Raw genomic sequence first — 26,853 nt, forward strand, 5'->3', positions numbered from 1 at the left:
TGGATAAATAAGAATAAGCAGCCAACACATAAATACAGGTAAATACAGATGGAAATGTTGAACAAAGAACACCATAAAACCGGAAGCCCTAATTATAAGGTGACTCGAGCTGCTGATGTATTCCGGGCTATCATCAAGAATTGCCAGGCTTCCCTGGAAGAGAAGGGGACTTTCCATCGCTGACAAAGAAGAGTGCGCTTCCCCAGGACAGAGCGACTGTCCCAGACTGAATAACTTACCATGCAACATTCCTGCCCGCCAGAACGCATTCGTCTAACGCCTGATGCGTGGGACTTGGCAGGGCTGCGTGTGCAGAACAGATGTTGTGTTACTTCTGTGCTTGAATTCTGTTGGCTGAGAACATGTGAACCGTGTACTGATGTGGTAAATGTATGAAGCTTTTGTCTACAACAATATAGAAGAGCGTGGTGTCTGCATGCTAGGGGGCGGCCCTGCCCCATTTCTAAGAGGGGAAACTTGAGCGTGCGTTGACGCTTTGACAAGCAGCACCAGGACTACTTTCATTTAAATACATTTTGAGGAACTAGAAATACCTGCAGCGACCCCATCTTGTGAACAGACCCCCCTTCGCCCAAAAGAGAGAGATACCAAGACAGATATAGACGCACCAGTGATATATGGGCTGAACCCGATGTAGTGTCCTCCGACGTGGGTAGCGGTATAGTCTACCCGCGTCGGAGGTGAGGAACGAGCGCTGACGCATGACGTCATGCGCTAGGTATAAATAAAGGGGCGTGGCCCGCAATCGGCAGTCGGGACCACGCTGGAAACCACATCGTGTGTCTGAGAGCCTTACTGCGCGATGCAGCGTGATAGCCACGAGGTCTCTGGCATATAGGCCATTACACTGGCGACGAGGGGCAGAAACTACCCCATGCTATGGTGCTGACAGCCATCTCCTCGTGCACCACTGCTGTGCCCTCGACCCTGGCCCCTTGCTGTCTCGCCTGGGTGCAGCTCGCCTGCCATGAGCCCTAGGCAGGGTGGGCGACCCCACGCTGGGCCCATCTCCTCGGGGGCGTGCCTGCTGATGGGTGTGCGCCTCGCACGTGGCCGGCGGAGCCTACGGAGATTCACGCCCGGCACACTGGTGAGCGGAGGACCCCGCTGCAAAGCCTGACACGGCCGGGACGCTGAAGAGGCCCTAAGGGTGTCCATCCTGACCTCGGCCAGGTGGCTGTCGCTGTCCCAGGAAGGTAGGGAGCGCACGTGCTGCGGAGTGTATCTGCGACTGCGCCAAGATGGCGTCGATTCCCGCCATTGAGCCATTTGTGGTCGACGGTACTTCCTCCTCTCTTGCCCCACGATGGAGAGACTGGACCGATCGTCTCCAGATCTACTTCGAAGGGGCGGGCATAGCCCGAGAGCGGCGCAGGGCCCTACTTCTTCACCTAGGAGGCAAGGACATCCATCGCATTTACAAGACGTTGGTGGAGGCAACACCTAAGACCTACCACACGCTTCTCAATGCCCTGAATGCGCACTTCGAGCCGATGGCGAACAGGGACTACGAACGGTTCATATTTCGCCAGGCCAAGCAGGAAGCGGAAGAATCGCTGGACGCATTCCATGGGCGCCTGAAGGAACTGGCCAGCACGTGTGGTTTTCGCGATGAACAGGAGGAGATCCGAGGTCAGATTATTCAAGGATGCTACTCGTCGAAACTCAGAGTCAACATTCTTCAGGAGGACGGCAAGCCTCTGGCGGACATCCTCACTCTGGGCCGGTCGAAAGAGTTGTCGCAAGCCAGGGCGTCGCACATGGAGGCGGCGCTCCACCGCCCTGTCAAGACGGAGCAAGTCAACGCGGTGGACACGACCAACGTGGTGAGGCCCAAATCGCGCCAAAACGCAGGGAAAAAGCCGCAAGACAGGAAAAAGGGATGCGGATACTGCGGAGGCGCGCCCCATCGCCTGCAAGACTGCCCAGCAAGAGGGAAAAGATGCAGTGCATGCGGGTGGATGAACCATTTCGCGGCAGTCTGCCGGTCCACAAAGTCACGGAAAGAGGCGGCCCAGACGGTGGCGGAAGAGCAAGACGGAGAGGACATGGATGACGACGCAGGGGACTACCCGGTCCACTACGTGTTCGCGGTAGACCAACCACGACGGAAGAGACGACGACTCCCAAGGTGCAAAGTCAAGATCCACAACCAGGACGTGAGAGCCACCATAGATACGGGGGCGTCGATCGAGCTCATGGCAGCCAATGTGTATGAACAACTAAATCCCAGTCCCCCACTGAGCAAAGCAAGAATCAGAGTGTTTGCGTATGGGCAGAAAACACCAATCCCGCTCTTGGGGTGTTTCAAGACGGAGATATGCCACAACGATGTCAAGATACCCACCACAGTATACGTGACCCCTGAAGGAAATGGAATGCTGATCAGTGGGCAGTCAGCGGAAGAGCTGAGGCTGATATCGTTCGCCCTGGCGGTGCAGGAGGAAGAGTTAGAGGCTATCCTAGAGGAGTTCGAAGACGTCTTCAAGGGCATCGGATGCCTCAAAGGTAAAGAAGTATCCCTCCACATCGACCAGTCGGTCCAACCGGTGGCGCTGAGACACAGGCGCATTGCGTTCCATTTGCGCAAGAAGGTGGAGGACGAGCTAGAGGCACTGGAGAGACAGGGGATTATTGAGAAGGTCAGCGGACCCACCCCGTGGGTGTCCCCGATCGTAGTGGCGAGAAAACCGAAGCAGCCGGGGCAGGTCCGCATCTGCGTGGACATGCGCCTCCCCAACGCCGCAGTGAAGAGGGAGCGTCACCTAACTCCCACCATTGACGACATCCTGGAAGAACTGAACGGTGCCAGATGGTTTTCAAAGATGGACCTTAGGACCGGATATCACCAACTGCCGCTGCACCCAGACTCTCGCTACGTCACTACCTTCTCGACACACGTCGGCCTCAGGCGGTACCGACGCCTCAACTTCGGAATCTCAAGCGCCGCGGAGGTGTTCCAAAACGCCATCCGAGAAGTCCTCAGCGGGCTGCCAGGGGTCCTGAACGTAAGCGATGATCTCCTGGTGTACGCCTCATCGATAGAAGACCACCACCGGAGGCTGCGAGGGGTCCTCCAGAGGATCAAAGAATCCGGACTGACCCTACACAGGGAGAAGTGCCAATTCCTAAAGAAGAAGATCAGTTTCTTTGGATACACATTCTCCGACCAAGGAGTCGCCCCGGACCCGGACAAGGTCAAAGATGTGCAGGACGCTCCAGCACCCTCCAACATCTCGGAAATAAGGAGTTTCCTAGGGATGGTGAACTTCTGGGGCGGTTTGTCCCGGACTTGTCAAACCTCACGAAGCCCCTCAGGGAACTGACAAAGTCCACCACCCCGTGGCAATGGGGACCAGAACAGGAGCAAGCCTTTAAGGACACCAAGGCGGCGTTGTCGGCTGATACCACCCTATCATATTTCAATCCGGCACGGCCCACCAATGTGGCAGTGGACGCCAGCCCGTATGGGCTAGGAGCAGTCCTCGCACAGCTGCAGGAGAATGGTGAGTGGGCCCCGATAGCCTATGCGAGCCGCTCTTTGACGGACACAGAACAGAGGTACTCGCAGATCGAGCGAGAAGCGATCGCCATCCATTGGGCCTGCCGACATTTTCACGTCTACGTGTACGGCAATCCATTCACCGTGTCCACGGACCACAAACCCCTCATCCCCCTGTTTCAGGGATCGGCATCAAAACCCCCGCCGCGGATCGAAAAGTGGATCCTTCAGCTACAGGAGTACGACTACACAGTAGAGTACAAGCCGGGCTCCTCGAATCCCGCGGACTACCTCGCAAGACATCCCAGAGTAGCCACTAAAGCGGAAGAGGAGGATGCTGAAGACACGGAAGAATATGTCCGGGTGGTATCAGAGAGATCCCGGCCATTGCCCATGAGCCTCAACACGATCGTAGCAGCCACCCAGGAGGACGAATGTCTGCAACTAGTCCTGACGGCCGTCCAGTCACATGACTGGCGCCCCATCCAGTCCTCCATGGCCAGACGAACGCTGCAAGCCAAGGCCATCCTGGAGTCGCTCACGCGGGTCAAGGATGAACTCTCGGTTGACACCAGCGGGTATCTTCTTCGGGGTCCGCGACTGGTGATCCCATCCAGTCTGACCCAGCAAGCAGTAGACCTGGCACACCGGGGCCATCAAGGCATGGTGAAAACAAAGAGTCGGCTGAGAGCCAAGGTATGGTTCCCGGGGATGGACCCTATGGTGGAGCGAACGGTCCGAACATGCTCCTGGTGCCAGGCGTCAGGTCAGCTGGAGCATCCCCACCCCGTCATCACCGAGGAAAACCCGCAACGACCGTGGGAGAAGGTGAGCGCAGATTTTGGGCACCTCCCAGATGGACGCTATGCCCTGGTGATCATCGACGACTACACAAAGTACCCGGAGGTCGAGGTGGTGGGAAGCCAGACCGCCGCGGAGGTCATCACAAAGTTCGAGAAGACTATCGCCACGCACGGAATATTTGAAGTGGTCAAGACGGACAACGGCCCACCCTTCCAAGGGCAAGAATTTGCGGACTATCTGAAGGAGTGGGGAATCCACCACCGGAAAGTGACCCCGCGCTGGCCTCAAGCCAATGGGGAAGCGGAGAGGTTCATGCGGACCCTCAACAAAGTGGTACGCGGGGGGAGGAGCCAAGATGGCCGACGGGACGGACGCTTGAGCTCCCGGCTCCGTGGACCGTCTGGCTTCCTTTGTTAATCCTGATCAATTCTCCTGACCTGCGCCGCTCTACCGCCGCGGATTACCGGCACTGAAGTGACTGGCGTTCTCCTGACACCTTTGTCGGCGGGTTTGGTAGCGGACTCGGTGTTTGCTTCGACCTCCGGCGCTCCCCCTGGTCCCTGCGTAGATGGCCGCCGCTGGACGCCGAGGGATGTGGACGGGGTGCTGAGCTGGAATACTGCGGGTGGTCGCGGGGGTGACAACGCTGGCTGTGCGACTGGAGTCGGACCCTTACGTCCGGGTCGGACTCCCCCTCGCGCTGGCAGTGGTGTGGACGACGTTGGAGCCCCCTAATACTAGCTCTCCTCCGCCACCCTGAAGAAAAGCGAGCGGACTCCATTTTGAAGTGTCTTCCTGCGGCGAACGGCCGGTCCTCACGGCAACCGTGGGGCGCTCTCGCCCTGTGCAGTTCCCGAGTGGAGCACGAAGTTTTTCCGGTGTCTACATCCTCGGATCTCCGGTATGCATGGTCACTTTTGTCCCGCTACTAAGCGCCTGCAGTGGAGATGACAATGGCGCCTGTTCTTCTTGCTGAGACGCTGGCTGACCCTGGACTCGCAGGGTCTGCGCGCCCATGTGCCCCGGAGCTGATTGCCGCATCGGAGGAGCAGCGGGATAGGGCGGACCGATGCTTGGTACAGAGAGACCCGACCTGTGGGGATGTATTGGCCGCCCTCGTGGCGTTAAAAGTGGCAATGCAGAGTACTTGCTGGGCGCTGACCCGGAGAATCGATGAGGCACTGTTTGCAACGGGACGTTCCCGGCTGGAGGATCCCCCGCCGCCCATGTTTTCTCCTGGAGGTGAAACAATGTTGCAGAGCGGAGGGGCGGTGGCGCGGAGTCCTCCTGGCTACAATGTAACGCGTCAACCCATCGACACGGATACAGTTGCAGGGGCACCCTCCACTTTGAACGCTGTGACTCTGCCTACGAACTACCTGTTGAGACCTAGCCTTTCACTTCCCTTGCCAGATGTTACCCTGAAGGCACCTATCGCTGGAGCTTCTGTGGCATGTTACTGCTGCGTTTGGGACCCTGCGGTACGATACGGCTTTATTGTCCCCTTTCCTCGAGAGCGGCCATCTTGTCTCTTTGTCCTGGCTGAAGGTGACTCGCAGCAATGGACGGGCCTGAACCACATCTGCCGGTCCGGACAGGGGTGATGGCAGGCTCGTTGTCGCTTTGGTTGGATCGGCGGACGGGGACCTGGACTGATACACGTTTTGCTATATTGGCTGAGTAGTTTTTAATGACCTGTTTTTTGCTACATGTCGCTGTGGTTTCGCCCCCTGTTTCCTTCTTCTGCCGGGGGGCAGACTTGTGAAGTACTGAAGTGCTGGGGGGTATTGATTCGGGACCACCGGGTTTACGTGGGTCTTTTGATACTGTGCTGTACATGGCGCAGGAGGTATGGGCGGCGCGGGAGTCCGGGAGTTCGGCAGTGGGGTGGGCTCCTCCCCGCTTTTCCTTTTCCTGGGAGTAATAGGGTAGTGCACTCTTCTTTTTCTATGGTCCTTTTTCCTTTCTTCTTTTCTTAATTCTACATTTCGGGTTCCTATGGGGCGACAGACACGTAGCTAGGGGGGGGGTAGGCCATAGCCTCGGCATGCATGTAGGGTGGGGGGTCTTCTTCGGCACATTTTTTATTTCTATGGGCCTTCTTTTTCCTTTTTCGTCCTTTTCTTACGTCTTTTTCTAGGGTCAGTGGGGGGGACTGCTGTTAGGAGGGTAGCGGCTGGGAGGCACACTTCGCTGCGTATCTATATCCTGGTATTATAGTTTCGTGCCGCCATTTTAGATGTGTTCACTGTTAGTTGACTCTCCTGTTGGCTGTTACCCATTTATCATATGATCGTCTGTTCTGTACACTGATCCGTTCTAGCTTCTGTATCTCCTTACATAAAAATTTTTAAAATTAACCTTGCTGTCTCCTGCCACTCGGTGCACGTGGATTTACTGTAACATAGGTCGTATGCTTTTATGTGCTGCCGTGCCACCGAGTGGACGTATACTTTGCTATCAAGCTTCAGAAGTGTCGAGGCCGGCCGGATGGTTGTAGGCCCGTATTTGTCTTGTACACAGTGCTAAATAAAGGTTTTAAAAAAAAAAAACAAAGTGGTACGCATTGCGCACGCCGAAGGGTCGCCGCTCGAGAGGGCCATCTACAGCTTCCTGAGAGAATACCGGCTGACGCCTCATCTCACGACAGAGACAGCCCCAGGACCGGCGAGCATGGGCCGAATAGTGCGAGACACCATCCCGCATCACCCAAGCTGGATTCCACCTCAGATCGACGCGGGGAAGGTTCTAGCCAACAGGACCTACACCAATGAACAGGCCAGTGCCGACCGGGGAGCCCGGATGTCAACCATTCAAGTTGGAGACAGAGTCTATCTCAAGGACAGGTATCCTGGGATCAAATTCCGGCTCCCCTTTGAACACAAACCTTGGACAGTAGTCCGCCGAACTAGAACTCTGGTCACCGCGAGGCGAGGGACCGAGGAGGTAACCAGGAACATATCGTTCTTCAAAAGAGTGCACCCCGGGACCTCAGACCAGCATCCGTCGGAACGCCAGGGTGACTGGCCGAGTCAGCTGCCAGCGGATGGAGGGTCAGAAGGGAGTCAGGGGCCCACCCCCTCCGACCACGAGGACCACCCAGACCAGAGTGCGACGTCGCCGCCAGGAACACCAGGCGGGAGGTCGCCCAGCCCTCAGGAGTGGTCCCCAGGGGGCGCAGCCTCGCAAGGAGGGGTCCCGACAACACCAGCAGTGCGGGGACAGCAGTCCGGATACAGCCTGAGAAGAAATCCGGCGCCGTCCTCCCAGCTGGCTGACTTCCTGGTGTGACGGACCTGGGACTAGAATTCCAGTGACTGGTAACAGACCTACTAGGTCAAAATGTTTATTGTTTGTTTTGATAAAGGTTAGAAGGAATGTAGTGTCCTCCGACGTGGGTAGCGGTATAGTCTACCCGCGTCGGAGGTGAGGAACGAGCGCTGACGCATGACGTCATGCGCTAGGTATAAATAAAGGGGCGTGGCCCGCAATCGGCAGTCGGGACCACGCTGGAAACCACATCGTGTGTCTGAGAGCCTTACTGCGCGATGCAGCGTGATAGCCACGAGGTCTCTGGCATATAGGCCATTACACCCGGAGTTTCAATACGTGGGCTAGTCACGGGGTCAGGGGTCGTGGAGGAACCTACTGCCCCTAGCACTGAGCTGATCATACAGGGTCTCGAGGGAAGTCAGGGGGGGCTCGTACATGAAGATGAGACACTCGCAGCGCACACAGGAGGGAGCGCCTTTCCTGATCAGAAGATGCCGCGCTTGTGGCGAGCGGCGGAAGGTGCCAGGAGGCGACCCTTGTATCCAATGCAGAGGAAATGTATATGAGCTGCGCCAATCAAAGAGGCCTTGAGGCTGGCTGAACGTGTCTTTCATGCGACGCTGCAGGAGGCCCCCGGCCGCGAATAAAGGGGAGTCGAAGAAACCAAGACGGGAGGCGTGCGTTTAGGCGGGCGGAGGGGAACAGCTTCCCACATTTGACACGGGCACCCAGGACGGGACACTTCTACCGGTCAGAGCTCGAGGGTCAAGCCCACCACCCCCCCTTTGCTGATTGAAGAGAGCTCAAACAGGTACACACACACCTGTCTTGTACAACATCTGCCTCTGAGGGGAGCAGGGGGTCCTCGGGGGTCGGGATGACATCTGAGCCCAAGACACTGCTCGAATAGAATGTGCCCTTTTTAAAGCAATCTTCCCCTCTTGAGGTTCTGGGGAGGCGCAAATGCACTGTTTGAATTTTGTAGGGCGGAGTACTAATTCGTTAGACGTGACTAAGAATGTCAAAGTGTCTGCATTAACTAAACAAGCATTGACTATGCCAATAGGTTTCGCATTTGCAAGAGTTAGAGCTATTGGTGTTATAAATGATAGTGTGTGTTATTTATATGTTATCTAGTGTATTGTATGTATGTTGTGTGCAGTGGAATTATGTGTGTTCTATTTGAATTATTTGCTGTGGAATTATGTGGATAGTAATTATGTGGTTTTTAGTGTATTGGAATCATGTGTAGTGGGATTGTGTGTTATGAATTGTAAATATGTTGAGTGGTGTAGGAGAGTAGGGTCTGCAATCCTATGATCACCCAGATTTTTTGCTTTTGCTTCATTGGTTTACGACTTTCTCCGGCTGTGGGCCTGCCAATCAGACCCACAGCCTAGCTGTTCTCTCTCGAAATTAACACATGTACATTAGGTGCATCCACTAATTGGAACTGGGCCGCCTTGTCAGTCCCTGTCTCAGCATACCACAGGTATCCAGGGCATCGGTGTACCCAGGGCCTACCAGGGGCTGAAGCATGTATTATGCCACCCCTGGAATGGCCGCCCAAATCTGACACAACTGGCTGCACGACAGCTGGGGCCACGTGGTGTAATCACCCGTTGCTGTAGGTGTAGTATTCCTACACCTAAACCCTAAAATGGACACATGGATTCCTATCAGTCACTCCTATAGCAGGCCTTATCAATCCTGAAGGCAGAGTGCAGGGAATCATGTGGGACGGTGCTCTGGCGCGAGCTGAGCCCGTCGACGGCTTGCGGAACCAAGTCCTAATAGCCGTTCCATGGTGACGCGGGCCAACTACTTTTAATGCATTATAATCCTTGCGGTTATTTGCTAACTTTGGCATCACATCACCTACACATGTCGAGTAAGGTGTCATACGAATGGGAATACGAACCCCTCGCCAGTCCTGGCGACGGGGTTAGCATTCCCCCCTTTTAGAGGGACACGACATGGAAGTAACCTTGAACCCCGGTTAAAGTTGACTCAAGCCTCAGCATCACAAAATGGATGCTGCCACCAGACACAAGTCTGACCTCCTGCTGCTGGGGGACCTTCCAGCAAGGGGAGCTTGGACAAAGGGTTTCCTGTCGAGGGCGGTGTTAGCACCATCCCAGACAGGGTTTGTGTATCCCAGGTAGGCAGGGCTGAAAGGAAGGTGATTGCAAGTGGCACCCCGGTGCTCACTGTGCATAGCCCGGCTCAAACCAGTTTCGGGGGCACACCAGCCCCTGAGCTGGCGCGAAGCCGGACAAAGGATAGGGGTGTAACCACCCCCCTCCTGGCTCCACCCATAGGTAGAACCTAGTTACGGGCCAGCCCCTTTTCTTAGAATAAAGGTAGGAGCGAGTCCCCTTCCCAAATTGGATAATCAGATAATCGGATAACTCCGAATCACGAACCACTTTCCACGAAAGGAACTCTTGACTATTTCTGAAGACTCTCCCTTGTGGCTAAGGAGTAGCCACCCTGCACCAGCAGGCACCACCTAAGCGCTTGCGGTTTGCTGTAAGTCTCTCCTACGGATCAAGACTGCCCAGCTCGACGAGACCCGAGTTCCCTGCCATCTCTGACCTTTTACCTACCTCATCAGCCCAGCTGAGAGTCGTAGGTGTGACGAGACCTGCGGGACCGGCTATCTTCAGAACCTGCACGACGCTTATCTAGCACGCCCACCGAGGGACCCTCGAGTGAGTGCACCTAGGGTTTGAGAAGCCCTAAACCCTGAGCAGCTCCAGCATCGAAGTCTGTCTCCCCATCATCCACGAGATCTGCGTGGGGGCCCTTCCGCTTCTTGCTGTTCCCAGCGTTGTCCGACCACTTGCCGACCGGCTTGTGGCCCTCTTCACGACGCTCCAAGACTATTTGCATCACCGGTCTGGTTGCTCCAGACTGGCTCTGGCTCCCCTTCAACAGAGGAGTACCACGGACCCTCCTGGTCCACTCCCGACGCCATCTTGACTCCCCCGCTTGGGTTGCCACTGCCAAGATCCGCTGCCCCTTCCTGGGCCCAGCATCATCAACAGCAGACACCTTCGTGGGACAGCTCGCCCTCCATCCTGGTCGCCGCCGCGCCTCCTGGTCCGAGGAACAGCCGAGTCCGACGTCACCCACTCACCTGGTCGAGGTGACTTCAGCCGGTACCCCCCTGGTACCCACACGATCGCTGGCTAGCGGTTGAGAACTGAGTCCCCTCTGCTTTCAGGTTTCCTTCATCACCGATCCAGGCTTGGATCGCTCTGAACATCGTCACTGGTCGCCTGCCAGCAACTTCTTCTTTCAGGCTCCTGAGACTACACGAGGACTCCCGACATCTTGCCGAACTTCACGCAGCCGCAGCCTCCGGGCTAGGTAACTCGAGCATCTCGGTGCTCCATCGCAGGTTCGCTCTACAAGTGTCCAGTTCCTTTTTCGTTTAGTCCCACTGATCGGAACACTCCGGAATCAGTACCTCCAGACTCTAACCATTCGCATTTCACTGTTAGTGTAGATGGTTTCTCGTGCCCCTCGGGCATTTGTGTAAATTGTGCAACTGAAGTATTTTCCTAAGAGTTTTGTAGTGTGCTTAGCTCCCTGACTCATAAAGAGCCAGGGTAGTCTTGTTATAAATAAATATCCTTTTATTTTCATAACAACTTGTGTGGTGTCCTTTCACTTAGTGTTCAAGGGGTATATGTGATGGTAAACAGCTGGCTTAACACGCCCTCTAGAGTTTAGCCTAAGACTGCTCGTATCCACGCTACTAGGATAGCTGGTCTATAAGGTTGACTTACAACCAATCATCAATAAGGGTCGTTTGGAATGATACACAGTGATCACTAGAATAGTGAGCACTACATATCAGGCCAACTTCTCACATTGGTGAGCAGCGGTTGGGATTTGAGCTTGCTGTTGTTTTACCACACACGTATCCTAAGAATATCGCAGTGAAAGATTACATAAGTACCCAGGTACATATAACTTAACTTAGAATACTCCGAGTTCTACTGAACCGGCTGTTGTAGTGTAACAGGGCTTAGCACACCCTGACTACAACTCTTAGCAAGGGATCAGTAGGTAAACCCATAGTGTAGGTAGGTGCAACACTTACACCTCACTAGAAAAGCATGTCGGTCCACGGAGAGTCTGCAGGGACTCCCTTAGTGGTCAGTGACCCTCCACAGGTCGTGTCACGATATGCAACTCTTAGCTTCAAGGAGATGAGACAACTGTGTGCCTCCAGGAAGCTAAACCAGGGTTCTAACCCTACCATCGCAATACTGATAGGTCTCTTAGAGGCGTACGATGCTAGGAGGTCCTCTAACCCAGGTCCCCCCAGTGCAGATGGGAACATGCCTCCCTTAGAGGGAACCCTCAGTGACCCAGACCTCGACCTCCACACAGAGGAGGAGGACGAGGACGAGTTATCGGGAGACGAGGCAGACAAAGGTCCAGTGGTAGTCGGCAGGCTTACAAGGACCAACTTAAGCAGGCATGAGAATGGAACTGGGGGAGCCCCGGGCCCACGCTCAAGCAGGCTTAACCTTGGGAACGGACGAGCTAGGTCTCTCTCCAGAGGCTCTGGCAGATCGGTTCATACACATGTCTCTCAGGCACCTTCTCAGAGAGGAATGACTTCCCCTCAGAGGAGGGAGCATGAAGCGAAGATGCGGGAGGTCAATCTGAGGATCGAGCGGGAAGAACTTGCCCTCGCCAAAGAAAGACTTGCCTTGGCCCGAGAGCAGAAATTAAGTGGGTTAGATCCCACTGGTGGCAGCATTCTCAATAGAGAGAAAGACAGGGGTATAGACACTAGACACCTGAGTAAAATAGTGCCCCCCTTTAAACAAGGGGACGACATCCACAAGTGGATAACTGCCTTGGAGAGGGCCTGCACTGTCCAGTGCGTCCCCCCAAGTCAGTGGGCAGCTATACTGTGGCTTTCCTTTGAAGGTAAAGGAAGGGACAAGCTCCTCACTACAAGAGCTGAGGATGCTAACAACTACCAAGTCCTGAAGAACACACTGATTGATGGGTTCGGCTTAACCACGGAACAGTACCGGGTGCTGTTCCGGGACACCCAGAAAATTCAGTCTCAGGATTGGGCTGACTTTGTCGATTGTGCCACTAAGGCTTTGGAAGGCTGGTTGCTGGGTAGCAAGGTTACTGATTACACAGGATTGTACAATCTTATCATGCGAGAACAGATTTTAAACAACTGTCAGAACCAATTGTTGCATCAGCACCTTGTCGACTCGGATCTGACCTCTCCCCAAGAATTGGGAAAGAAGGCAGACAGATGGGTCAGAACAAGGGTCAAGCAGAACCAGAATCAGAACCAGGGTGGTCAGAAGAAAGCAGACCAAAAGGGTAACAAGAACGAACAAAATGACCAGAAGTCTTCGACAGGTCCCCAACAAACCAAAGAGGGTGGGGGTCAGGCTTCACAGAAGAAGAAGACTCAAGAAGGCCAGTCAAAAAGGTGGTGCCAATATTGTAAAAGTAAGACTCACTGGTTTAGTGAGTGCACCAAGAAAGGAGGGCAAACTCCTGCCACTGCAGCCCCTAAGGCACCTGCGCCCCCTAGTACAGTCAGCAGTGGTAGTGCGCCTCCCAAGGCATTAGTTGGGTTAACCTTGGGAACCGAGGGGAGTGACGACTTAGTCGGCACGCTCACTCAGGCCGTCCTTGTCTGTACAGGGGATATGGATATGTCCCCTGATGCCAGTCCCAATACTTTGGGCAAATACAGACAGACACCTTTGATAAATGGAAAAGTGGCTCAGGCCTACAGGGACACGTGTGCCAGTGTCACCATGGTGACGCCTAACTTCGTGGACCCTGGACAGATCATGCTAGGTACCAGTTACCTAGTGACCAATGCCAGCAACGTCACTACCAATCACAGTATGGCAGTTGTTGATTTCTCCTGGGGAGGGGTAAGTGGCCCGAAAAAGGTTGTGGTTAGTTCAGACCTCCCCGTAGAATGTCTGTTGGGCAATGATTTGGAAACGTCACAATGGTCAGAAGTGGAGCAGAGGACTCACATGGAGATGTTAGGCTTGCCAGCACATGTCCTTGCTGTGACCAGGTCACAGGCCAAAAGATGCCCCACTGAACAGGTGCTGGATCCTGGAAGAACGGACCAGACACCTTCCAAGAAAAGGAGCAGTAAGGGTAAGGCTTCGCCTTCCCCCTTGCCCCAGGTCGTGGATCAAGTCTCCGAGGAGGCTGACCTTAAAGAACTGAGGGAAACTGAGCCGCAAGAGCTTGAACCTGGTCAGGTTGAGTTTCTGGGCTCAGGGGGACCCTCCAGGGAAGACCTGGGGAAGGCACAGTTAGACTGCCCCTCACTTGAACCCCTCAGACAGCAGGCCGCTGCTGAGGCTGCAGGGAACGCCACAGGTACCCACAAAGTGTACTGGGACGATGGACTCCTGTACTCCGAGGCAAGAGACCCCAAACCTGGTGCGACCAGGAGGCTGGTCATCCCCTTGTCTCTGAGAGGTTTCCTTCTCACCTTGGCCCACGAGATTCCCCTTGCAGGTCACTTAGGCCAGAATAAGACTTGGGACAGAATTGTTCCACACTTTCACTGGCCCCACATGTCCGAAGATACGAAGGAGTTTTGCCGCTCCTGTGTCACTTGCCAAGCCAGTGGTAAGTCAGGTGGCACGACAAAGGCCCCCCTCATACCACTACCAGTGGTGGGGGTACCCTTTGAACGAGTGGGGATCGACATTGTCGGACCAATGGAACCCCAGACAGCATCAGGGCACAAGTTTATACTGGTGGTGGTGGACCACGCCACCAGGTATCCTGAAGCTATTCCCCTTAGGACCACTACAGCACCTGTGGTGGCACGGGCCCTACTTGGAGTGTTCTCCAGAGTGGGCTTCCCTAAGGAGGTCGTCTCAGACAGAGGTGCAAACTTCATGTCGGGATATCTGACTGCTATGTGGAAGGAATGTGGTGTCAACTACAAGTTCACCACACCCTATCACCCACAATGCAATGGGCTTGTTGAGAGATTCAACAGGACCCTAAAAGGGATGATTCACGGACTACCTGAAAAGCTTCGGCGGAGATGGGATGTCCTGATACCCTGCCTCTTGTTCGCCTACAGAGAGGTCCCGCAGAAGGGGGTTGGCCACAGCCCTTTTGAGCTTCTGTTCGGACATCCTGTAAGGGGACCCCTTTGTTTGGTAAAGGAAGGATGGGAGAGACCTCTCAGAAAGCCGGCATCAAACATTGTGGACTATGTGCTCGGTCTCCGCTCGCGGATGGCGGAGTACATGGAAAAGGCGTCTAAAAACCTGGAGGCGAGCCAAGAATTACAGAAAGCTTGGCACGACCAAAAGGCTGTCCTGACTGTGTACCAGCCTGGACAGAAGGTGTGGGTGCTGGAGCCAGTGGCCCCAGCAGCACTCAAAGACAAATGGTCTGGGCCCCACACGATCATTGAGCAAAAGGGAGAGGTCACCTACTTGGTAGACCTGGGAACTCCCCGGAGCCCCCACAGGGTGCTCCATGTAAACAGGCTCAAGGCATATGTCGACAGGGAGGGCATGGGCTTGCTCATGGCCACAGATGAGGGACAGGAGGAGGAGAGTGACCCTCTCCCAGACCTGCTCTCTCAGAACCCTGACGATGGATCAGTAGATGGTGTTGTCTTTTGTGGCAGCCTCTCTGGACATCAACAAGAGGATTGTAAACAGGTTCTTCAATCCTCTCGACATATGTTCTCTCTGACACCCAGTCAGACCAAGTGGTGTACCCATGAGGTCGACACTGGGGACAGTCTGCCCGGAAAGAGTAAAATCTATCGGCAACCTGATCATGTCAGAGACTGCATCAAGACAGAGGTGCAGAAAATGTTGGAGCTGGGAGTCATTGAACCCTCGGACAGCCCCTGGGCTAGTCCCGTAGTGCTCGTGCCGAAACCTCACACCCAGGGCGGTAAGAAAGAGATGAGGTTTTGCGTGGACTACAGAGGTCTCAATGCGGTCACTAAGACTGACGCCCACCCGATACCAAGAGCAGACGAACTTATCGACCGGTTGGCCTCGGCCAACTACTTAAGTACGTTTGACCTGACAGCTGGGTATTGGCAAATCAGGTTAGCTGAGGAGGCCAAGCTCAAAACAGCATTTTCTACCCCGGGTGGGCATTATCAGTTCGTGGTAATGCCCTTTGGTTTGAAAAATGCACCTGCCACCTTCCAAAGGCTGGTGAATCGAGTTCTCACTGGGTTGGACGACTTCTGTGCGGCGTATCTGGACGATATCGCTGTCTTTAGCTCCACCTGGGAGGATCACCTGGTCCACCTGAGGAAAGTGTTAGAGGCCCTGCAGAAGGCAGGCCTCACTATCAAGGCCACCAAGTGCCAGATAGGGCAGACACAGGTTGTATACCTGGGCCACCTTGTAGGTGGAGGCCAGGTTCAACCATTGGAGAGCAAAATACAGGCCATCCAGGACTGGGCTCCTCCAACCACCCAGACTCAGGTTCGAGCTTTCTTGGGCCTGACTGGTTATTACCGGAAATTTGTCAGAAATTATGGATCCATTGTGACCCCGCTAAACGACCTGACAAGTAAAAAGATGCCAAAAAAAGTTCAGTGGACAGCAAGCTGTCAGAAGGCATTCTATGACCTAAAGCAGGCCATGTGCACAGCACCTATCCTAAAGAGTCCAGACTACTCCAAACCATTCATTGTCCAAACAGACGCTTCGGAGCTGGGTGTGGGAGCTATTCTATCGCAACTGAATTTTGATGGTCATGACCAGCCCATAGCTTTTATTAGCAGGAGGCTGACCCCCAGAGAGAAGAATTGGTCAGCTATTGAGAGGGAGGCCTTTGCTGTGGTTTGGGCCCTGAAGAAGTTGAGGCCATACTTGTTTGGCACTCACTTCAAGATTCAGACCGACCATAAGCCCCTCTTGTGGCTAAATCAAATGAAGGGTGAAAACCCCAAACTACTTAGGTGGTCCATTTCCCTACAGGGGATGGACTTCACAGTGGAGCATAGACCTGGCACTGATCATGGCAATGCAGATGGGCTCTCCAGGTATTTCCACTTAAAGCAAGAAGACTCACCTGGTCAAGGTTAGCTTATTGTCCCGAAGTTTGGGGGGGGGTCATGTAGGAGAGTAGGGTCTGCAATCCTATGATCACCCAGATTTTTTGCTTTTGCTTCATTGGTTTACGACTTTCTCCGGCTGTGGGCCTGCCAATGAGACCCACAGCCTAGCTGTTCTCTCTCGAAATTAACACATGTACATTAGGTGCATCCACTAATTGGAACTGGGCCGCCTTGTCAGTCCCTGTCTCAGCATACCACAGGTATCCAGGGCATCGGTGTACCCAGGGCCTACCAGGGGCTGAAGCATGTATTATGCCACCCCTGGAATGGCTGCCCAAATCTGACACAACTGGCTGCACGACAGCTGGGGCCACGTGGTGTAATCACCCGTTGCTGTAGGTGTAGTATTCCTACACCTAAACCCTAAAATGGACACATGGATTCCTATCAGTCACTCCTATAGCAGGCCTTATCAATCCTGAAGGCAGAGTGCAGGGAATCATGTGGGACGGTGCTCTGGCGCGAGCTGAGCCCGTCGACGGCTTGCGGAACCAAGTCCTAATAGCCGTTCCATGGTGACGCGGGCCAACTACTTTTAATGCATTATAATCCTTGCGGTTATTTGCTAACTTTGGCATCACATCACCTACACATGTCGAGTAAGGTGTCATACGAATGGGAATACGAACCCCTCGCCAGTCCTGGCGACGGGGTTAGCATTCCCCCCTTTTAGAGGGACACGACATGGAAGTAACCTTGAACCCCGGTTAAAGTTGACTCAAGCCTCAGCATCACAAAATGGATGCTGCCACCAGACACAAGTCTGACCTCCTGCTGCTGGGGGACCTTCCAGCAAGGGGAGCTTGGACAAAGGGTTTCCTGTCGAGGGCGGTGTTAGCACCATCCCAGACAGGGTTTGTGTATCCCAGGTAGGCAGGGCTGAAAGGAAGGTGATTGCAAGTGGCACCCCGGTGCTCACTGTGCATAGCCCGGCTCAAACCAGTTTCGGGGGCACACCAGCCCCTGAGCTGGCGCGAAGCCGGACAAAGGATAGGGGTGTAACCACCCCCCTCCTGGCTCCACCCATAGGTAGAACCTAGTTACGGGCCAGCCCCTTTTCTTAGAATAAAGGTAGGAGCGAGTCCCCTTCCCAAATTGGATAATCAGATAATCGGATAACTCCGAATCACGAACCACTTTCCACGAAAGGAACTCTTGACTATTTCTGAAGACTCTCCCTTGTGGCTAAGGAGTAGCCACCCTGCACCAGCAGGCACCACCTAAGCGCTTGCGGTTTGCTGTACGTCTCCTACGGATCAAGACTGCCCAGCTCGACGAGACCCGAGTTCCCTGCCATCTCTGACCTTTTACCTACCTCATCAGCCCAGCTGAGAGTCGTAGGTGTGACGAGACCTGCGGGACCGGCTATCTTCAGAACCTGCACGACGCTTATCTAGCACGCCCACCGAGGGACCCTCGAGTGAGTGCACCTAGGGTTTGAGAAGCCCTAAACCCTGAGCAGCTCCAGCATCGAAGTCTGTCTCCCCATCATCCACGAGATCTGCGTGGGGGCCCTTCCGCTTCTTGCTGTTCCCAGCGTTGTCCGACCACTTGCCGACCGGCTTGTGGCCCTCTTCACGACGCTCCAAGATTATTTGCATCACCGGTCTGGTTGCTCCAGACTGGCTCTGGCTCCCCTTCAACAGAGGAGTACCACGGACCCTCCTGGTCCACTCCCGACGCCATCTTGACTCCCCCGCTTGGGTTGCCACTGCCAAGATCCGCTGCCCCTTCCTGGGCCCAGCATCATCAACAGCAGACACCTTCGTGGGACAGCTCGCCCTCCATCCTGGTCGCCGCCGCGCCTCCTGGTCCGAGGAACAGCCGAGTCCGACGTCACCCACTCACCTGGTCGAGGTGACTTCAGCCGGTACCCCCCTGGTACCCACACGATCGCTGGCTAGCGGTTGAGAACTGAGTCCCCTCTGCTTTCAGGTTTCCTTCATCACCGATCCAGGCTTGGATCGCTCTGAACATCGTCACTGGTCGCCTGCCAGCAACTTCTTCTTTCAGGCTCCTGAGACTACACGAGGACTCCCGACATCTTGCCGAACTTCACGCAGCCGCAGCCTCCGGGCTAGGTAACTCGAGCATCTCGGTGCTCCATCGCAGGTTCGCTCTACAAGTGTCCAGTTCCTTTTTCGTTTAGTCCCACTGATCGGAACACTCCGGAATCAGTACCTCCAGACTCTAACCATTCGCATTTCACTGTTAGTGTAGATGGTTTCTCGTGCCCCTCGGGCATTTGTGTAAATTGTGCAACTGAAGTATTTTCCTAAGAGTTTTGTAGTGTGCTTAGCTCCCTGACTCATAAAGAGCCAGGGTAGTCTTGTTATAAATAAATATCCTTTTATTTTCATAACAACTTGTGTGGTGTCCTTTCACTTGGTGTTCAAGGGGTATATGTGATGGTAAACAGCTGGCTTAACACGCCCTCTAGAGTTTAGCCTAAGACTGCTCGTATCCACGCTACTAGGATAGCTGGTCTATAAGGTTGACTTACAACCAATCATCAATAAGGGTCGTTTGGAATGATACACAGTGATCACTAGAATAGTGAGCACTACATATCAGGCCAACTTCTCACATTGGTGAGCAGCGGTTGGGATTTGAGCTTGCTGTTGTTTTACCACACACGTATCCTAAGAATATCGCAGTGAAAGATCACATAAGTACCCAGGTACATATAACTTAACTTAGAATACTCCGAGTTCTACTGAACCGGCTGTTGTAGTGTAACAGGGCTTAGCACACCCTGACTACAACTCTTAGCAAGGGATCAGTAGGTAAACCCATAGTGTAGGTAGGTGCAACACTTACACCTCACTAGAAAAGCATGTCGGTCCACGGAGAGTCTGCAGGGACTCCCTTAGTGGTCAGTGACCCTCCACAGGTCGTGTCACGATATGCAACTCTTAGCTTCAAGGAGATGAGACAACTGTGTGCCTCCAGGAAGCTAAACCAGGGTTCTAACCCTACCATCGCAATACTGATAGGTCTCTTAGAGGCGTACGATGCTAGGAGGTCCTCTAACCCAGGTCCCCCCAGTGCAGATGGGAACATGCCTCCCTTAGAGGGAACCCTCGGTGACCCAGACCTCGACCTCCACACAGAGGAGGAGGACGAGGACGAGTTATCGGGAGACGAGGCAGACAAAGGTCCAGTGGTAGTCGGCAGGCTTACAAGGACCAACTTAAGCAGGCATGAGAATGGAACTGGGGGAGCCCCGGGCCCACACTCAAGCAGGCTTAACCTTGGGAACGGACGAGCTAGGTCTCTCTCCAGAGGCTCTGGCAGATCGGTTCATACACATGTCTCTCAGGCACCTTCTCAGAGAGGAATGACTTCCCCTCAGAGGAGGGAGCATGAAGCGAAGATGCGGGAGGTCAATCTGAGGATCGAGCGGGAAGAACTTGCCCTCGCCAAAGAAAGACTTGCCTTGGCCCGAGAGCAGAAATTAAGTGGGTTAGATCCCACTGGTGGCAGCATTCTCAATAGAGAGAAAGACAGGGGTATAGACACTAGACACCTGAGTAAAATAGTGCCCCCCTTTAAACAAGGGGACGACATCCACAAGTGGATAACTGCCTGGGAGAGGGCCTGCACTGTCCAGTGCGTCCCCCCAAGTCAGTGGGCAGCTATACTGTGGCTTTCCTTTGAAGGTAAAGGAAGGGACAAGCTCCTCACTACAAGAGCTGAGGATGCTAACAACTACCAAGTCCTGAAGAACACACTGATTGATGGGTTCGGCTTAACCACGGAACAGTACCGGGTGCTGTTCCGGGACACCCAGAAAATTCAGTCTCAGGATTGGGCTGACTTTGTCGATTGTGCCACTAAGGCTTTGGAAGGCTGGTTGCTGGGTAGCAAGGTTACTGATTACACAGGATTGTACAATCTTATCATGCGAGAACAGATTTTAAACAACTGTCAGAACCAATTGTTGCATCAGCACCTTGTCGACTCGGATCTGACCTCTCCCCAAGAATTGGGAAAGAAGGCAGACAGATGGGTCAGAACAAGGGTCAAGCAGAACCAGAATCAGAACCAGGGTGGTCAGAAGAAAGCAGACCAAAAGGGTAACAAGAACGAACAAAATGACCAGAAGTCTTCGACAGGTCCCCAACAAACCAAAGAGGGTGGGGGTCAGGCTTCACAGAAGAAGAAGACTCAAGAAGGCCAGTCAAAAAGGTGGTGCCAATACTGTAAAAGTAAGACTCACTGGTTTAGTGAGTGCACCAAGAAAGGAGGGCAAACTCCTGCCACTGCAGCCCCTAAGGCACCTGCGCCCCCTAGTACAGTCAGCAGTGGTAGTGCGCCTCCCAAGGCATTAGTTGGGTTAACCTTGGGAACCGAGGGGAGTGACGACTTAGTCGGCACGCTCACTCAGGCTGTCCTTGTCTGTACAGGGGATATGGATATGTCCCCTGATGCCAGTCCCAATACTTTGGGCAAATACAGACAGACACCTTTGATAAATGGAAAAGTGGCTCAGGCCTACAGGGACACGTGTGCCAGTGTCACCATGGTGACGCCTAACTTCGTGGACCCTGGACAGATCATGCTAGGTACCAGTTACCTAGTGACCAATGCCAGCAACGTCACTACCAATCACAGTATGGCAGTTGTTGATTTCTCCTGGGGAGGGGTAAGTGGCCCGAAAAAGGTTGTGGTTAGTTCAGACCTCCCCGTAGAATGTCTGTTGGGCAATGATTTGGAAACGTCACAATGGTCAGAAGTGGAGCAGAGGACTCACATGGAGATGTTAGGCTTGCCAGCACATGTCCTTGCTGTGACCAGGTCACAGGCCAAAAGATGCCCCACTGAACAGGTGCTGGATCCTGGAAGAACGGACCAGACACCTTCCAAGAAAAGGAGCAGTAAGGGTAAGGCTTCGCCTTCCCCCTTGCCCCAGGTCGTGGATCAAGTCTCCGAGGAGGCTGACCTTAAAGAACTGAGGGAAACTGAGCCGCAAGAGCTTGAACCTGGTCAGGTTGAGTTTCTGGGCTCAGGGGGACCCTCCAGGGAAGACCTGGGGAAGGCACAGTTAGACTGCCCCTCACTTGAACCCCTCAGACAGCAGGCCGCTGCTGAGGCTGCAGGGAACGCCACAGGTACCCACAAAGTGTACTGGGACGATGGACTCCTGTACTCCGAGGCAAGAGACCCCAAACCTGGTGCGACCAGGAGGCTGGTCATCCCCTTGTCTCTGAGAGGTTTCCTTCTCACCTTGGCCCACGAGATTCCCCTTGCAGGTCACTTAGGCCAGAATAAGACTTGGGACAGAATTGTTCCACACTTTCACTGGCCCCACATGTCCGAAGATACGAAGGAGTTTTGCCGCTCCTGTGTCACTTGCCAAGCCAGTGGTAAGTCAGGTGGCACGACAAAGGCCCCCCTCATACCACTACCAGTGGTGGGGGTACCCTTTGAACGAGTGGGGATCGACATTGTCGGACCAATGGAACCCCAGACAGCATCAGGGCACAAGTTTATACTGGTGGTGGTGGACCACGCCACCAGGTATCCTGAAGCTATTCCCCTTAGGACCACTACAGCACCTGTGGTGGCACGGGCCCTACTTGGAGTGTTCTCCAGAGTGGGCTTCCCTAAGGAGGTCGTCTCAGACAGAGGTGCAAACTTCATGTCGGGATATCTGACTGCTATGTGGAAGGAATGTGGTGTCAACTACAAGTTCACCACACCCTATCACCCACAATGCAATGGGCTTGTTGAGAGATTCAACAGGACCCTAAAAGGGATGATTCACGGACTACCTGAAAAGCTTCGGCGGAGATGGGATGTCCTGATACCCTGCCTCTTGTTCGCCTACAGAGAGGTCCCGCAGAAGGGGGTTGGCCACAGCCCTTTTGAGCTTCTGTTCGGACATCCTGTAAGGGGACCCCTTTGTTTGGTAAAGGAAGGATGGGAGAGACCTCTCAGAAAGCCGGCATCAAACATTGTGGACTATGTGCTCGGTCTCCGCTCGCGGATGGCGGAGTACATGGAAAAGGCGTCTAAAAACCTGGAGGCGAGCCAAGAATTACAGAAAGCTTGGCACGACCAAAAGGCTGTCCTGACTGTGTACCAGCCTGGACAGAAGGTGTGGGTGCTGGAGCCAGTGGCCCCAGCAGCACTCAAAGACAAATGGTCTGGGCCCCACACGATCATTGAGCAAAAGGGAGAGGTCACCTACTTGGTAGACCTGGGAACTCCCCGGAGCCCCCACAGGGTGCTCCATGTAAACAGGCTCAAGGCATATGTCGACAGGGAGGGCATGGGCTTGCTCATGGCCACAGATGAGGGACAGGAGGAGGAGAGTGACCCTCTCCCAGACCTGCTCTCTCAGAACCCTGACGATGGATCAGTAGATGGTGTTGTCTTTTGTGGCAGCCTCTCTGGACATCAACAAGAGGATTGTAAACAGGTTCTTCAATCCTTTCGACATATGTTCTCTCTGACACCCAGTCAGACCAAGTGGTGTACCCACGAGGTCGACACTGGGGACAGTCTGCCCGGAAAGAGTAAAATCTATCGGCAACCTGATCATGTCAGAGACTGCATCAAGACAGAGGTGCAGAAAATGTTGGAGCTGGGAGTCATTGAACCCTCGGACAGCCCCTGGGCTAGTCCCGTAGTGCTCGTGCCGAAACCTCACACCCAGGGCGGTAAGAAAGAGATGAGGTTTTGCGTGGACTACAGAGGTCTCAATGCGGTCACTAAGACTGACGCCCACCCGATACCAAGAGCAGACGAACTTATCGACCGGTTGGCCTCGGCCAACTACTTAAGTACGTTTGACCTGACAGCTGGGTATTGGCAAATCAGGTTAGCTGAGGAGGCCAAGCCCAAAACAGCATTTTCTACCCCGGGTGGGCATTATCAGTTCGTGGTAATGCCCTTTGGTTTGAAAAATGCACCTGCCACCTTCCAAAGGCTGGTGAATCGAGTTCTCACTGGGTTGGACGACTTCTGTGCGGCGTATCTGGACGATATCGCTGTCTTTAGCTCCACCTGGGAGGATCACCTGGTCCACCTGAGGAAAGTGTTAGAGGCCCTGCAGAAGGCAGGCCTCGCTATCAAGGCCACCAAGTGCCAGATAGGGCAGACACAGGTTGTATACCTGGGCCACCTTGTAGGTGGAGGCCAGGTTCAACCATTGGAGAGCAAAATACAGGCCATCCAGGACTGGGCTCCTCCAACCACCCAGACTCAGGTTCGAGCTTTCTTGGGCCTGACTGGTTATTACCGGAAATTTGTCAGAAATTATGGATCCATTGTGACCCCGCTAAACGACCTGACAAGTAAAAAGATGCCAAAAAAAGTTCAGTGGACAGCAAGCTGTCAGAAGGCATTCGATGACCTAAAGCAGGCCATGTGCACAGCACCTATCCTAAAGAGTCCAGACTACTCCAAACCATTCATTGTCCAAACAGACGCTTCGGAGCTGGGTGTGGGAGCTGTTCTATCGCAACTGAATTTTGATGGTCATGACCAGCCCATAGCTTTTATTAGCAGGAGGCTGACCCCCAGAGAGAAGAATTGGTCAGCTATTGAGAGGGAGGCCTTTGCTGTGGTTTGGGCCCTGAAGAAGTTGAGGCCATACTTGTTTGGCACTCACTTCAAGATTCAGACCGACCATAAGCCCCTCTTGTGGCTAAATCAAATGAAGGGTGAAAACCCCAAACTACTTAGGTGGTCCATTTCCCTACAGGGGATGGACTTCACAGTGGAGCATAGACCTGGCACTGATCATGGCAATGCAGATGGGCTCTCCAGGTATTTCCACTTAGAGAAAGAAGACTCACCTGGTCAAGGTTAGCTTATTGTCCCGAAGTTTGGGGGGGGGTCATGTAGGAGAGTAGGGTCTGCAATCCTATGATCACCCAGATTTTTTGCTTTTGCTTCATTGGTTTACGACTTTCTCCGGCTGTGGGCCTGCCAATCAGACCCACAGCCTAGCTGTTCTCTCTCGAAATTAACACATGTACATTAGGTGCATCCACTAATTGGAACTGGGCCGCCTTGTCAGTCCCTGTCTCAGCATACCACAGGTATCCAGGGCATCGGTGTACCCAGGGCCTACCAGGGGCTGAAGCATGTATTATGCCACCCCTGGAATGGCCGCCCAAATCTGACACAACTGGCTGCACGACAGCTGGGGCCACGTGGTGTAATCACCCGTTGCTGTAGGTGTAGTATTCCTACACCTAAACCCTAAAATGGACACATGGATTCCTATCAGTCACTCCTATAGCAGGGAATCATGTGGGACGGTGCTCTGGCGCGAGCTGAGCCCGTCGACGGCTTGCGGAACCAAGTCCTAATAGCCGTTCCATGGTGACGCGGGCCAACTACTTTTAATGCATTATAATCCTTGCGGTTATTTGCTAACTTTGGCATCACATCACCTACACATGTCGAGTAAGGTGTCATACGAATGGGAATACGAACCCCTCGCCAGTCCTGGCGACGGGGTTAGCATTCCCCCCTTTTAGAGGGACACGAAATGGAAGTAACCTTGAACCCCGGTTAAAGTTGACTCAAGCCTCAGCATCACAAAATGGATGCTGCCACCAGACACAAGTCTGACCTCCTGCTGCTGGGGGACCTTCCAGCAAGGGGAGCTTGGACAAAGGGTTTCCTGTCGAGGGCGGTGTTAGCACCATCCCAGACAGGGTTTGTGTATCCCAGGTAGGCAGGGCTGAAAGGAAGGTGATTGCAAGTGGCACCCCGGTGCTCACTGTGCATAGCCCGGCTCAAACCAGTTTCGGGGGCACACCAGCCCCTGAGCTGGCGCGAAGCCGGACAAAGGATAGGGGTGTAACCACCCCCCTCCTGGCTCCACCCATAGGTAGAACCTAGTTACGGGCCAGCCCCTTTTCTTAGAATAAAGGTAGGAGCGAGTCCCCTTCCCAAATTGGATAATCAGATAATCGGATAACTCCGAATCACGAACCACTTTCCACGAAAGGAACTCTTGACTATTTCTGAAGACTCTCCCTTGTGGCTAAGGAGTAGCCACCCTGCACCAGCAGGCACCACCTAAGCGCTTGCGGTTTGCTGTACGTCTCCTACGGATCAAGACTGCCCAGCTCGACGAGACCCGAGTTCCCTGCCATCTCTGACCTTTTACCTACCTCATCAGCCCAGCTGAGAGTCGTAGGTGTGACGAGACCTGCGGGACCGGCTATCTTCAGAACCTGCACGACGCTTATCTAGCACGCCCACCGATGGACCCTCGAGTGAGTGCACCTAGGGTTTGAGAAGCCCTAAACCCTGAGCAGCTCCAGCATCGAAGTCTGTCTCCCCATCATCCACGAGATCTGCGTGGGGGCCCTTCCGCTTCTTGCTGTTCCCAGCGTTGTCCGACCACTTGCCGACCGGCTTGTGGCCCTCTTCACGACGCTCCAAGATTATTTGCATCACCGGTCTGGTTGCTCCAGACTGGCTCTGGCTCCCCTTCAACAGAGGAGTACCACGGACCCTCCTGGTCCACTCCCGACGCCATCTTGACTCCCCCGCTTGGGTTGCCACTGCCAAGATCCGCTGCCCCTTCCTGGGCCCAGCATCATCAACAGCAGACACCTTCGTGGGACAGCTCGCCCTCCATCCTGGTCGCCGCCGCGCCTCCTGGTCCAAGGAACAGCCGAGTCCGACGTCACCCACTCACCTGGTCGAGGTGACTTCAGCCGGTACCCCCCTGGTACCCACACGATCGCTGGCTAGCGGTTGAGAACTGAGTCCCCTCTGCTTTCAGGTTTCCTTCATCACCGATCCAGGCTTGGATCGCTCTGAACATCGTCACTGGTCGCCTGCCAGCAACTTCTTCTTTCAGGCTCCTGAGACTACACGAGGACTCCCGACATCTTGCCGAACTTCACGCAGCCGCAGCCTCCGGGCTAGGTAACTCGAGCATCTCGGTGCTCCATCGCAGGTTCGCTCTACAAGTGTCCAGTTCCTTTTTCGTTTAGTCCCACTGATCGGAACACTCCGGAATCAATACCTCCAGACTCTAACCATTCGCATTTCACTGTTAGTGTAGATGGTTTCTCGTGCCCCTCGGGCATTTGTGTAAATTGTGCAACTGAAGTATTTTCCTAAG

This window comes from Triturus cristatus, chromosome 6, assembly GCF_964204655.1.
Source record: "Triturus cristatus chromosome 6, aTriCri1.1, whole genome shotgun sequence".
Taxonomy (NCBI): domain Eukaryota; kingdom Metazoa; phylum Chordata; class Amphibia; order Caudata; family Salamandridae; genus Triturus; species Triturus cristatus.